The sequence below is a fragment of the Myotis daubentonii genome, chromosome Y (assembly GCF_963259705.1).
Source record: "Myotis daubentonii chromosome Y, mMyoDau2.1, whole genome shotgun sequence".
Classification (NCBI taxonomy): Eukaryota; Metazoa; Chordata; class Mammalia; order Chiroptera; family Vespertilionidae; genus Myotis; species Myotis daubentonii.
Genome location: NC_081862.1, coordinates 4,199,233 through 4,208,615, shown reverse-complemented (window position 1 = coordinate 4,208,615; position 9,383 = coordinate 4,199,233). Strand labels below are relative to the sequence as shown.

The window sequence follows — 9,383 nt, the reverse complement described above, 5'->3', positions numbered from 1 at the left end:
TCTAAAATTTAGATATATATTTCAAAACAATACTCAGCAAAATAGATATATATATATATTGTTAATACACAACTTTAAAAATAACAAACTGGACCATCCAGTTTGCAGCTCCATGGAACCATAAAAGACACACTCAGGGGGCAGACTCAGTGGGCACCAAAGCCCAATCAAAGCAAGTCTAGCCCCAGAGGGGTGTCTCCACTACAGAAGTTCTCCCAATACAGACACAGCTGATTCTCACAGCCAATTGGCCTGGAGGTCAATTCCTCACAGTGATAACTACAACAATCAAGGCTTAACTACAACAAGACTGTGCACAAAGCCCACAAGGGGATGCACCAAGAGTGTCTACCTCAGGTAATTGGGGAGGCTGAGCCACTAGGCCCTATAGGACACCTAGTACAGAAAGCCACTCTAACGACACAGCGAAGCATAAAAAAATGCAGAGACAAAGAAACAGGACACAAACAACAGAATTGGAGGAAAGCAAACTGTTGGATATAGAGTTCAAAACCACACTTTTAAGGTCTTTAAAGAACTATCTAGAAGCCGCCGATAAATTTAATAAGGCCCTCGAAAAGACTGGTGAGACTGCCGATAAATGTAGTCAGATCTTCAAGAAGACTGGTGAGACTGCCGGTAAATGTAGTGAGATCCTCAAGAAATCTAATGAGACCCTCAATGTTATGATAAAGAATCAACTAGAAATTAAGCATACACTGACTGAAATAACAAATATTATACAGACTCCCAATAGCAGACCAGAGGGTCGCAAGAATCAAGTCAAAGATTTGAAATACGAAGAAGCAAAAAACACCCAATCGGAAAAGCAAAATGAAAAAAGAATCCAAAAATACGAAGATAGTGTAAGGAGCCTCTGGGACAGCTTCAAGCATACCAACATCAGAATTATAGGGGTGCCAGAAGATGAGAGAGAGCAAGATATTGAAAACCTATTTGAAGAAATAATGACAGAAAACTTTCCCTACCTGGTGAAATAAATAGACTTACAAGTCCAGGAAGCACAGAGAACCCCAAACAAAAGGAATCCAAAGAGGACCACACCAAGACACATCATAATTAAAATGCCAAGAGCAAAAGACAAAGAGAGAATCCTAAAAGCAGCAAGAGAAAGAAACTCAGTTACCTACAAGGGAGTACCCATATGACTGTCAGCTGATTTCTCAACAGAAACTTTGTAGGCCAGAAGAGAGTGGCAAGAAATATTCAAAGTGATGAATACCAAGAACCTACAACCAAGATTACTTTATCCAGCAAAGCTATCATTCAGAAGTGAAGGCCAGATAAAGAGCTTCACAGATAAGAAAAAGCTAAAGGAGTTCATCACCACCAAACCAGTATTATATGAAATGCTGAAAGGTATCCTTTGAGAAGAGGAAGAAGAAGAAAAAGGTAAAGATACAAATTATGAACAACAAATACACATCTATCAACAAGTGAATCTAAAAATCAAGTGAATAAATAATCTGATGAACAGTATGAACTGGTTATTGTAATAGAATCAGGGACATAGAAAGGGAATGGACTGACTATTCTTGCGGGGGGGGGGAAGGTGTGGGGGTGAGGGAAGAGATTGGACAATAATCGTGCACCTATGGATGAGGACAGTGGGTGGTGAGTGAGGGCAGAGGGTGGGGTGGGAACTGGGTGGAGGGGAGTTATGGTGGGAAAAAAGAGTAACTAATGTAATAATCTGAACAATAAAGATTTAATTGAAAAAAATAAAAATAAAAATAACAAACCAACTAAAGATCAACAGAAAATATTCAAGAATATTTAAAATATTAATATATTTATATATGTATAATATCAAGTTTTAAATATATTTATATTTTTAAGAAATATTTTTATTGATTTCAGAGAGAAAGGGAGAGGAATAGAAACATCAATGACGAGAGGGAATCACCGATTGGCTGTCTCCTGCATGCCCCGCACTGGGGATCCAGCATGCAATCAAGGTACGTGCCCTTGACCAGAATCAAACCTGGACACTTCTGTCCACAGGGCAATCCTCTATCCACTGAGCCAAACCAGCTAGTGCTATATATATATTTTTTGTAGTAACCTAATTTTTATTTACCTTTCAATGAAATCATCAAAATACATTAAATAGGCACATACTATGCACATTTATACTAGTGCCCTTGTGTGTTAACCACTCCAAACTTGTTTGCTACATTAACAAAAACTGTATCCAGATAGATACATGATTATTCACTCCATAGGAAAACCAATTATTTTATTAACTTTAAAATTCTTATTTAACAAATAAGGTTGTCAGAGATTGGGTGATATAAATGGCAGATGATACAAGAGACATAGAATGTTTGTCTTTGTGTAAAGTGTGCAGGTTTCAAAGCATGAACTGTACACCTGGAGAGTCATACCAGGGGGGAAAAAAAACAAGGTAAATAACAGAGCCTCAATATCCTGTTATAACTGAACTTATAAGAAACCTTCAACAAACCTTCAGATTCCATCTATATTTCTAATTCCATCTTCTACAAACCCTATTCATATGTCATAGTAAAAAGAAGTTCATTAATAATTGAAGCACTTAAATAACTTTCAGGTTATCCATTGGATTTGTTCCATTACACTGTTCCTCCCAGCAGGGCCCATTTCCTCAAGTAAGTATAGGTGGGCTAGTAGTTCAATTTATCAAAGTGAAATGATGAAAACTTCCATTAACATGGGCAATTCTCTGAACAAGGTGACTTCAACTTAATGGTTCTTTGCCTGACCACCTTTTTAATAGATCTCTTTCCAATTTTGATCATCCATTTCACTCTCAGTTTGACAAACTGCTGCTCTACATAATGCCAAGAAGGACCCACAGAAAAGAGTGAGTGTGTTCCAAGGACTGGCTGTGACTGGCCTCCTAAAGGAATTCCATTGATTCCTACCCAACTTCCTTCCTAGTTTCCACCAGGTATATCTTGACCCAGTTTTGAAGCCCTCTAAAAACTTCCAGCTGGAATAGGTGCTCACACAGGCCTATTCAAACTCCACACTCTCTGGGCTGTGCAGGAAACTCCTGGAAAGAGAACAATAGGAGATATGATGGAGATGAAGGGGGAGCTAGTCTCTCTTCAGTTCTGCTACTCTCCTTCGGGCAGAACTGGGGGAAGACTCGCTTCCTCTTCTTTATTTCCCATGGCCCCGCTCTATCAGGACAGATTTTAGTGTGTGGTTGGAGAAAGGATTAGTGCAGTTGATCTTGATTTTGAGAAAGCCAGGAAGATGGCCACAGCCCTGAGTAGCAAGTAGATGACGATGAGCAGGGCCCAGAAGACATTCTCCAGGGAGGCCTTGCTGAAGAGGATGGTGCTGAAAGCACAGTCACTGTCAAGGGCTGGTAAGATTTCTGAACATTGAACTGTCTCTCCTGTGCTGCTCTGGTTGCTCTGAGTTCTAAACAATCTGATCCAACTCCTCTATGAGATCCTGGTAAGACGTGGAGAGCGCCTGCCAGATCATGGGCCTTGCTTCCACTGTGGCTGGAGAATGTAGTTCTCAGTACAGTGGAACCTCTGTTCTGGCACTTACTTCATTCTGGAAGGTTGTTTGAGAAGTGATTTGTTAAAAAATATATCAAATTTTTTTCCATTATAAATAATGTAAATTGGACGCATTCCAGGCCATCATGAAGGGGAGAGAGGCCTCTTCTAGGAACTCATCAGCACTGCCACCCAGACAGGCCTTGGACACTGCCCATGACCCAGCAGCCACCCCAGCCAAAATCCTGCTGCCCCACCCACAGATCCGCAGATCCTGGAACCTCCACTTCCAAAGGTGCACTGCTCCCGCAGAAGTAAGTGCAACATCCCACCTCCCCAGCGGCAGACCTCTGGACACCACGTTGGCATGTCTTCAGCAAGTTGGCCTCCAAGGCTCACCACTCCATAGCCAGCTCTTGGCAGACACTGTGAGCCCCACTGTACAGACAACGGTGCACTGCCCTGCAGTAAAAATTATGAGTATGCAAATTAATCCAAAAAAGATGGCCACTAAATTTGCATACTGCAGGTGGTGTGGGCAGCACCAGATGCCACCTGCGGGATCTGGGCCACAGATCACTGACTGGGAAAGTGGAGTGGGCAGTGCCAGTTGCCACCCGGGAGGCAGAGCCGGTGATTGCCCCAGCCAGAGGCCTGGGCAGGGGCCCAGCCGGGGATGAAGGTGTTGAACTACAGAGGCAATACCTTTTCTGACTGCTCATTGGCTAAGCTCCTTGTATGCCACTGGTAGTATTCTTAGTGACTTGGGTAATAAGAATCCAAGGAGGTGATGTAGGGTTTTCCACCTCGCTCCTGGAGAAATAAACAAAGGTCTGCTGCTGTAGGGGCTAAGAAATATCATATCCTGCCATAGCTTGTTTGGCTCAGTGGATAGAGCCTTGGCCTGCCTACCACAGGGTCTGGGTTCAATTCTGACCAAGGGCATGTACCTAGGTTGAAGGCTCTTCCCTGGCTGGGGCCCAGGTCAGGGCTCATGCAGGAGGCAACCAATCAAAGTGTTCCTTTCATTTTGATGTTTCTCTCTTTCCCTTTCTCTTCCACATTCTCTAAAAATAAATGGAAACATATCCTCAGGTGAGGATAAAAATATAATAAAGAAATGTCATATCCTATGAAAGACAAATCTTGAAAATGCCTAAAGAAAGTTGTCATTTTTTCATGGTGAACGGGACTTGAGTCCATGTTGATGAAAACACCTTGGTGGTTGCAGTGACTGGCAGTGGCTGCAGCAGGGAGTGATGGGGCTGGTGCCTTCCCCTGATCACCTCCCACAAAGGGAGGCCAGATTGCAGCTTAGGCCCACTCCCCAAGGGGAGCAGGGAGTGGGCCTAACCCGTCAGTAGGACATCTCCTGAGGGCTCCCAGTATGTGAGAGGGGGCAGGCTGGGCTGAGGGACCCTTACCTCCCCAGTGCATGAATTTTGTGCACCAGGTCCCTAGTCTCTATAATAATAAAAGCATAATGTTCTGATAAGACTGGACAGCAGGATGACTTTCCTGATGTCCTTCCAGAGGACATTCTGAATGCCGCCACAGCTGGGAGGGCTGAGGCAAGCCACCACTCGTTGCACAAATTTCGTACATTAGGCCTCTAGTTTAATATATAAACAACTACTTCTTTTCATCAATTTAGCAACCACCACATAATAGCCTTAAATGAATCACTTTCAGCATTAGTTCCAGGGTGCAGCCTCTACATTTCTTCAGATATCTCTTCCTCCAACATGCTGTCACTGCCTAACTGCTTTTCATTTATCCAAATCAACAGCAGTTTTCCAATCTTCTTTTTTGAGCACTTTCAGAGCCTTAGCAATATAAGCACAATTGATGGCCTCTTTGTTTAAAATTATGCGAGTCATCCACTTCACCAGCAAAAAAATCAAGCAAAAATCACACACATACACACACACTCAAAACAAAAACAGGAACATATTCCCAGGACAGCAAAATAATTCACATTCTCCCCTTTGTTTGTGGCCTGGCAGATGATTTTTGTCATGCTAATGTATCAGCATGAAAGGATTGTCAAATCTAGAACTAAAGTTTCTTTCAAAAACAAAGTTGTTTTATTTTATAAACAACTTGACCAATAACCAAATTGTTTGAGTTGGTAGACATTTGAGAACTGAGGATTGGTTGTCTAAAAGATTTTTAACTCATAATTTTCATGTCTATTAAGATTTGTAGTACACAAATTTATATATCACCTATTTTAGAAATACAGAGATTAAGAAACTTGTCAAAAAGTGAAATAGTTGAGAATTTCAGATTGGTGGTTACAAAATAGTCACAGGGTTGTAAAGTACAGCATAGGAAATATAGTCAATAATATGCTAATAAATATGCATGGTGCTAGGTGGGTACCACTTTGTAAGTTATATAAATGCCTAATCATTATGCTGTACACCTGGCACTAATATAATATTGGATGCCACTGTAATTGAAAAAAAAGTAAGTATTCAACAGGTAAGAGAAAGAATGAGTATACAAATCTACACACAATGCTTACAGATCCTGCTTGTACAATTTTACTGCTATAAATGTAGTATAAAATTTTGAAGTGGAATTACCGAGAATAACATAAAAAAGAAAGAGAAATGGTAAAGTACACATACAGAATTCACAAATATATACATAGTTTATATACATTTACTTTGCATATATTAAATTTTTTTGAAAATATTTTCTCACTGAATACCACAAGAGATCATTTCTTCACACAATAAAGATAAATTTAAAATACATAAATCTCACAGTCTGCATTCACTGCATAAAGTTTTATTTATCCAATATTTGTTTAGTATTCAAAGTTAAATATAATGACTTAAGATACCGTAAAATGATTTAGGATACATAGAAAAACAGAATTGATTTTATTTTTTAAATAAATATTGTTGTAAGTATTACATATACTTACAACATTGCCCTCTCCAACCCTCATGTCCTCCCAAGCCCTCACCATCTTACTGTCTGTGTCCATGGGTTATGCACATACACACGTGAGTTCATTGGTTGATCTCTCGCCTCCACTCCACCCTCCCCTGACTTCCCTCTGAAGTTTGACAGTCTGATTGATATCTCCATGCCTCTGGGTCTCGTTTTGTTCATTCGTTTATGCTGTTCATTAGATTCCACATATGAGATCGTGTGATACTTATCTTTGACTGGCTTACTTTGCTTAGTATAATGCTTTCTAGTCCCATCCATGCTGTTGCAAATGGTAAGAGTTCTTTCTTTTTTACAACTCTGTAGTATTCCATTGTAGAGATGTACTACAGTTTTTTACTCCATTCATCTGCTGATGGGCACTTAGGCTATTTCCAAATCTTAGCTATTGTAAATTGCTCTGCTATGAACATAGTGTTGCAAATATCTTTCTGATGGGTGTTTCTGAATTCTTAGGCTATATTCTTAGAAACGGAATCAATGGGTCAAATGGCATTTCCTTTTTTAATATTTTGAGGAAAGTCCAAACTATTTTCCACAGACTCTGCACCAGTCTGCATTCCCAACAGCAATGTATGAGGGTTCCCTATTCTCTACATCCTCACCAACATTTGTCATTTCTTGATTTATTGATGATAGCCATTCTGATATGTGTGAGGTGTATCTCATTGTTGTTGATTTGCATCTCTCTGATGACTAGTTACTTTAGACATTTTTAAACATGTATCTTGTCCTTCTTAATGTCCATTTTGGAGAAGTGTCTATTTAGGCCCTTTGCCCATTTTTTAAAAAAGTGTACTTTATTGATTTTTTTCAGAGAAGAATGGAGAGGAATAGAGAATTAGAAACATCAATGAGAGAGAAACAGCGATCAGCTGCTTCCTGCACACCCCTCACTGGGGATGTGCCCACAACTGAGGTATATGCCCTTGACTGGACTTGAACCTGGGACCCTTCAGTCCACAGGCCAATGCTCTATTCACTGAGGCAAACTGGCCAGGGCCCATTGTCCATTTTTAAATTGGATTGTTTGTCTTACTTTTCTAAGTTGTATGAGTTCCCTGTAAATTTTGGAAGTTAATTCCTTACCAGAAGTATAACTGGCAACTATGTTCTCCCAGGCAGTGGGCTTTCTTATTATTTTCTTAACGGTTTCTTTTGTTGTGCAGAAGTTTGTGTGTGTGTGTGTGTGTGTGTGTGTGTGTGTGTGTGTGTGTGTGTATGTTTGAGTTAGTCCCTTTTGTTTATTTTCTCTTTAGTTTTCACTATCCAAGGAGATGTATCCATGAAGATATTGCTATAAGAGTTGTCTGAGATTTTGCTACCAATGGCTTCTTCTCAGATTTTTAAGGTTTCCCACCTTGCATGTAAGTATTTTATCTATTTCTAGTTTATTCTGGTGTATGGTGTAAGTTGGTGGTCTAATTTCATGTTTTTTTTTGCGTCTATTTATTCAATTTTACCAACAGGATTTATTAAAGAGACTGTCTTGACTCCATTGTATGCTCTTGCCTCCTTTGTCCAATATTAATTGAGCATATTTTCTTGGATGGAATTCTGGGTTCTCTGTTCTGTTCCTTTGGCCTATATGCCTGTTCTTGCGCCAGTAACGTGCTGTTTTGAGTACAGCAACTTTGTAATATAGCTCGAAATCTGGTATTGTGATCCCTCTAACTATGTGCTCCTTTCTCAGATGGCTGTAGTAATTTGGGGTCTTTTTAAATTCCGTGTACATTTTTGGAATATTTGTTCTAGGTCTGTGAAATAAGCCTTTGGTATTTTGATAGAGATTGCATTTAGTTTAGATGTGGCCATTTTAATGATGTTGGTTTCACAAATCCATGAACACAGTGTATCTGTCCACTTGTTTATATCTTCCTCTATCTCTTTTTTCAACATACTGTAGTTTTCTGAGTACAAGTCTATTATTTCCTTGGTAGATTTATCCCTAAATATCTAATTTTTTTTGTTGTTGCAATGGTAAATAGGGTTGTTTGCATGGTTTTCCTTTCTGAGCAATCATTATTGGGTATAAAAATGCCATAATTTTCTGGGTATTAATTTTATGTCCTGCTATGTTGCTGAATTCACTTATTAAATCTAGTAGTCTTTTGATGGTGTCTTTAGGGTTTTCTATGTACAGTATTATGTTGTCTGCAAATAGTGACAGTTTTACTTCCTCATTTCCAATTTGGATGCCTTTTATTTCTTCTTCTTGTCTGATTGCTTCAGGTAGACTTTCTAGTACTTTGTTGAATAGGAGTGGTTAAGGTGGGCATCCCTCTCTTGTTCCTGTTCTTATAGGAAACTAATGGTCCAGTGCATGTATTTGTGCACATTGAAAGGAAATTTATTAGAAATATTTTAATAGCAATACTGAATATAATAGAAGTGTCATCCAAATTCATGATCAACATGACAGATGGAAACACACACACGTGCGATTGATGTTGAGAGCTTTATATGTATCGTGCATGTGCTAGGCAACTTAACTTTTTATAGATATAGAATAAACTTGTTAATTAGAGCTGCTTTCTAATTTGACTAAACTTTCTCCAGCGCAGTGAAGCACCCCAACTTCTCTTTCAAGTAATTGTCAACCACACAGCAGTGAATATCAATGTGAAGCACATTATTATTGTAGATCACACAGGGAGAACAAAGGGTAAAATATTTAACTGCAGCAGTGTTTGACTATATTGTGCACAGTGAGAAAACCTGAAGTCATTTTCAAGGTCCACCATTTCTTCATTATTTTCAGTTGGATCCAGTTTCTAAGTTTTCTATATCACTGTTTTCCAGCTAATAAAAGAAAATAGGATTTCACTGAGTCTCCTATCTACCTATTCCAACACTTCTGTGAGGATGCAATGAGAAGAGGCTCAGGAAAACATT

The 9,383-nt window shown here is 39.4% G+C and overlaps 1 pseudogene; it reads right to left on the bottom strand.

Moving 5' to 3' along the window:
• Positions 1 to 2,708: 2,708 nt before the first annotated feature.
• LOC132225633 (proton-activated chloride channel-like) lies at positions 2,709 to 3,890 on the bottom strand (annotated as a pseudogene).
• Positions 3,891 to 9,383: the final 5,493 nt, after the last annotated feature.